Source organism: Dipodomys spectabilis, unplaced genomic scaffold (assembly GCF_019054845.1).
Source record: "Dipodomys spectabilis isolate Male_0828 unplaced genomic scaffold, ASM1905484v1 ptg000301l, whole genome shotgun sequence".
In the NCBI taxonomy this organism is placed as follows: Eukaryota; Metazoa; Chordata; class Mammalia; order Rodentia; family Heteromyidae; genus Dipodomys; species Dipodomys spectabilis.
Genome location: NW_024870978.1, coordinates 13,716,544 through 13,722,543, shown reverse-complemented (window position 1 = coordinate 13,722,543; position 6,000 = coordinate 13,716,544).

Genomic DNA, 6,000 nt, shown 5'->3' with positions numbered 1-6,000 from the left:
AGAGTTGCAAGAAGTTTGTGGCCTGATGAATTTGGTTTCCTCTGGGTATATGAATATGAATGAAGTCTGGCGCCTCTTGTGGCTCACAACTGTCATCCTAGCTACTCATAAAGCTAAGATGTAAAGACCACGGTTCAAAGCCAGCTTGGGCAGGCCAGCTTGGGTCTTGATATCCAATGAGCCACCAGAAAACAGGAAATGGCACTGTGGCTCAAATTGTAGAGTGCTCAACTTCAGCTGAAGAGCTGAAGGACAGCGCGCTTACCCAGAGTTCAAACCCCATGACTAACAATAAACAAAGAGGTTGGCTGAGTTTTCCACATTGCAGTGTGTACAGTAGGAAATTCCATGCTGGGTTATGAGACATTTCAGATGTGAGAGGCTCAATGCTATCTCTACAGTTAGTCTGAGTATGATAGTGCCATCTTCTCACGGGTTGGATGTGATCCTAATAGAGGGAGTTCATGATTTTGTTCTCAGGAACTGCTAAGGGCTTGGAATATCTGTGTGTGTGTGTGTGTGTGTGTGTGTGTGTGTGTGCGCGCGCGCGTGTGCGCGCGCGCACGCGCATGTTTGTGTAATTTTCCTTCGTCTTTTTCTGTCCCCTTCCTGGTTGCTGGTCTGCCTCTTTCTGGCCTCAGATGGTGCCCCTCCTTCACACCAACCTTGCCTTTAGCCCCCTATCAGGGTCTACAATGAGTCCTAAATTGCCACAGGCATGTGTTCCAACTTTTCTCTGGGGCACAAGTCTGGCTGTCCCAATATTTGGCCGCATCCAGGGGATTCTGGGTCAGCTGGAATAGGGTTTCCTCTGCATGAGAGGCAGGGCCTCAGTCATGCGATGTCCTATCTTTTTCCTCAGCTGGGCCTCGGACTGCACATCCCTCTCAGCAGGCTCGCAGTGGAGAGGGGAATGGGGAATTGCTGGTGGCTCTGGCCAAGTGGAGATTGAGAGCTGCCTGAAGGCTGCCCAAGCAAGGAGGATCTAGGGCTACATGGGTTGTGAGGCCAAGGTGGCTTGGAAGTATAGGTCAGTGTCTAGGAAATGTGAATGTACTTTATCATAGGACAGTCTATCTTCTGGCCCCAACTGGGCCTCTCAGGTCCTTCTAGAAAATTCCAGATGATCAGAATACAGAGGCACAGACTTTAGATTCCAGGACCAGGGAACTGGGGGATGAGAGACTGGTATGGCCAATACCTCATTGTTTTGGGGTATTAGTGTTGACCTGGCTATGCACATTCTTATGTACTTTCATTTCTTAACCCAGTGTTGGCCACACACCAGCCACTTGTGGCAGTACTGTGGAAGTGGCAGGAGTGGATGTGAGGTTTAGGATGACCAAAATTTATGGCCTTTGGGGTGGCAAAGGATGTCTTTAAAAAAAAAAATCTTAGAGCTGGGACTCAGGGCCTAGGCAATGTCCCCGAGCTTCTTTTGCTCAAAGCTAACATTCTACCACTTGAACCAGAGCTCAACTTTCATCTTTTTTTAGTAGTTTAGTGGAGATAAGAGTCTCAGGGACTTTCCTGCCTGTTCTGGCTTCAAGCTGCCATCCTAAGATCTCAGCCTATTGAGTTGCTAGGATTGCTGGTATAAGCCACTAGCACTTGTTAAGGATATTAGTGTGTGTGTGTGTGTGTGTGTTTACCGGGACTTGAACTCAAAGCCTAGGTGCTATCCTTTTGCTTGTTTTCACAAGGTTGGTGCTGTACCACTTGAACTACAGTAGCTCTGCTTCCCAGCTTTTTGGTGATTCATTGGACATAAGAGTCTGCCCAGGCTAGCTTTTAATTTTGACTGAGCCTCAGGTCTCAGGCTTGAGTACCTAGGATGACAGGCATGAGCCACTGGCACCCAGCTAATAATGGCCTTTCAACATAGTGGACTGGGATCTCCTGAAAACATTCTATTTTTTCTGTGCCAGTACCGGGGCTTGAACTCAGGGTCTGGGCTCTTGTCTCTTAAATTTTTCCCTCAAGGCTGGTACTCTACCACTTAAGCCACAGCTTGATTTCCGGATTTTGGTAGTTCATTGGCCAGAAGAGTATCACTAACTTTCCTCCACTGAGCTAGCTTTGACCAACGATCTCTGATCTCAGACTTCTTTTTTGTTTCAGTTTTTTAAATTTTATTTATTTATATAATTTGTAATACGTACAGCAAAGGGTTTTTAAAAAATGTATTATGAAGGTGATATGTAGAGAAGCTGCAGTTATGTAAGTCAGGTAATGAGTATATTTCTTTTACAACAGGGGTTTAATTCAGCATGTCAATTGATAAGTAAGAAGAATCTTGATCAATTTCCCCCTTCCATCATTCTCCCCCAAACTATATATGCAGAATCAACTTGATAATAATGTTACTTCTTTCTGTATGATATTGCCTCCAAGAGACTTTACTATTTTTTAATTTTATTTTATTGGTGAACATACTGTACAGAGGGGTTACAATTACATGGGCAGGATAATGCGTACATTTCTAACCAAACATTGCAGCCTCCTCCTTTGTTTACTCTTCACATCCCTTCCCAGCTTCCCCCCTCCACTCCCAGTCCCAATCCTTCTCCCCCCCACCCCTGCACCGACGTTGTAAATCTCGTTTTGGACATGACAACTTCTACTCCTCATTGTTGCAACAGGTCCGCCTGTATCCCTAAACGACTTACTTTTGTCCATCTCCTACACAAGTTATACTGACATCAAATATAGTGAAAGCGGGAGTTATACTGTGGGGGAAAGACATACAAAGCAACAAAGAAATAATCTTATAAATGCGTAAGAAACACATGCATGAAAGAAAAAAAGCATTAAAATGCATATCTAAGGGTTCATTTTCCTAATATCACATTATCTGACCATTTCCGCTTGACTCATACATATACTAGATATTGCAAATAAGGGAAACCATGGGGCCTATGTTTCTTTGGGCCTGGCTTACTTCACTTAATATAATTTTTTCCAAGTCTTTCCATTTCCTAACATATGGGGCAATGTCATTCTTTCTGATGGAGGCATAGAATTCCATTGTGTATATAAACCACATTTTCTTGATCCATTCATCTACTGAGGGGTATCTTGGTTGGTTCCAGATCTTAGCTATGGTAAATAATGCTGCAATAAACATAGTTGTGTGGTCTTGTTTGTAAACATTTGGGTAAATGCCCAAAAGTGGGATTGCTGGGTCATAGGGGAGTTCTATGTGAAGTCTTTTGAGGAACCTCCATACTGCTTTCCAAAGTGGTTGAACAAGTTTACATTCCCACCAACAATGAAGTAAGGTTCCCTTCTGTCCACATCCTCTCCAGCATCTGTTGTTGTTAGAGTTCTTGATTTTTGCCATTCTAACTGGAGTGAGGTGGTATTGCAATGTTGTTTTGATTTGCATATCTTTTATGGCTAGGGATGTTGGGCATTTCTTCATGTGACTATTGGCCATCCTTCTTTCTTCTTCAGAGAAATTTCTCTTTAATTCTTTCGCCCAATTATTTATTGGGCAGTTGTTTCTTTGAGGATTTGTTGTTAGGGGGTTTAATTTTTTGAGTTCCAAGTATATTTTAGATAGAGACCCTTGTCCATTGTATGGCTAGTAAAGATCTTCTCCCAATCCGTGGGCTTTCTATTGATCTTGGTACCTATGTCCTTTGCCATGCAGAAGCTCTCCAACTTTATGCAATCCCATTTGTCCAACCTTTCTTTGATTTTTCGTGTTTCCGGGTCTCTATTCAGAAAATTTCGGGCCTGAGCCACGGAGACCTAGGGTTTCTCCTATTCCATTCTGTAAGGTTTTCAGAGTGTCTGCTTTGACTCCGAGGTCTTTGATCCATTTGGAGGTGATTCTGGTGCAGGGTGATATATACAGATCTAGCTTTAGTTTTCTACAAGTAGTTAATGAATTTTGCTAGCACCATTTACTGCAGAGGCTGTCTTTCTTCCATTCTATTGTTTTAGCTCCCTTATCGAGGATTAGATGGCTATAGGTCTGTAGGTTCATTTCTGGGATTTCAATTCTATTCCATTGGTCCTGAGGTCTGTTCTTATACCAATACCAAGCTGTTTTGATTACTATGGCTTTATAGTAAAGTTTGAAATTTGGTATTGATATTCCTCCAGCTGTGTTCTTTCCGTTAAGGAGCGTTTTTGCTATTCCGGGTCTTTTATTGTTCCATATGAATTTTTGGATTGCCTCTTCTATTTCCTTGAAGAATGAGGTTGGAATTTTGATAGGTATCTTGAATTTGTAGATAGCCTTGGGAATTATTGCCATTTTCACAATGTTAATCTTTCCAATCCAGGAGCATGGGAGGTTTTGCCATTTTCTAAGTTCTGTGTTGATTTCCTTTTTCAAGATTTTAAAGTTTTCATCATAGCGGTCTTGCACTTCTTTGGTTAAATTAATTCCTAAGTATTTTATTTTTTGTGGGGCTATTACAAATGGAGTTGCTTTCCTAATTTCAGCCACACTTTTCTCACTGTTGGCATACAGAAAAGCCATTGATTTTGGGGGGTTAAGTTAATACCCTGCACTTTGTCAAAGTTTTGAATCAGCTTGAGTAATTTGGTAGTGGAGTCTATGGGATTCTTTAAATACAAGATCATGTCGTCTGCAAAGAGGGAGAGTTTTATTTCTTCTTTCTCTATTTGGATCCCCTTTATGTCTGCATCTTGTCTTATTACTGTAGCTAGAAATTCTAATACTAGGTTGAAGAGAACTGGAGAGAGTGGAAATCCTTGTCTTGTTCCTGAGTTAAGAGGAAATGGCTTTAGTTTTTCACCATTAAGTATAATGCTGGCTGTAGGTTTGTCATATACAGCCTTTATTGTATTGAGGAATGTTCTATGGATTCCTAATTTTTCCAAATCCTTCATCATAAAGGGTTTTGGATCAGGTCGAATGCTTTTTCTGCATCTATTCAGATAAATATGTGGTTCTTATTCTTGCTGCTGTTGATGTGATGAATAATATTAATTGATTTGCGTATATTTAACCAGCTTTGCATCCCTGAAATGAATCCTGTTTGATCATGGTGTATGATTTTCTGGATGAATTGTTGAAGTCGGTTGGCCAATATTTTGTTGAGATGTTTTGCATCAATGTTCATCAAAGAAATGGGTCTATAGTTCTCTTTCTTTGATGAGTCCCTGCCTGGTTTTGGGATGAGGGTTATGATGGCTTCATAGAATGTGTTCGGTGGTGAGCTTTCTCTTTAAATTTCATTGAAGAGTTGGAGTAGTATTGGTGTGAGCTCTGCTTTGAAGTCCTTATAGAATTCCGTTGTAAAACCATCTGGTCCTGGACTTTTCTTAGATGGAAGGTCTCTTATTGCTTTTTCTATTTAAACGCTTGATATGGGCCTGTTAAGCTGGTTTAACTCATCTTGGTTTTATTTTGGCATGTCAATATTTGCTAGGAAGAGGTGCACTTCTGTCAAGTTCTCAAACTTATTAGCATAAAGTTTTGAGAAGTATTCCCTTATAATGTTCTGAATCTTGGTTGTTTCCGTGGTGATGTTTCCATTCTCGTCTCTGAGTTTATTTATTTGGGTGTGTTCTCTTCTTTTTCTGATAAGATTTTCTAAGGGTCTGGAAATTTTGTTAATTTTTTCGAAGAACCAACTCTTTGTTTTGTTGATTCTTTCTATAGTTTTTTTTGGACTCTAATTCATTTAATTCTGATATAATTTAAATTAGTTCCGTCTACTGGATTGGGGTTTATCTTGCTGGTCTTTTTTAAGGAGGTTTAGATGTGTCATTAAATTGTTGGTTTCAAATCTCTCCAATTTGTTGATGTAGGAGCTCATGGCTATAAACTTGCCTCTGAGTACTGCTTTTGCTGTGACTCAGAGGAGCTGGTTATTTGTGTGTTCATTTTTGTTGAATAGCATGAACATTTGAATTTCCTTTCTAATCTCTTCCATGACCCACTCGTGATTCAGCAGTGTGTTGTTAAGCCTCCATGTGATACCAGATTTTCTTTGGTGGCTTTTGGTGTTGAGTTCT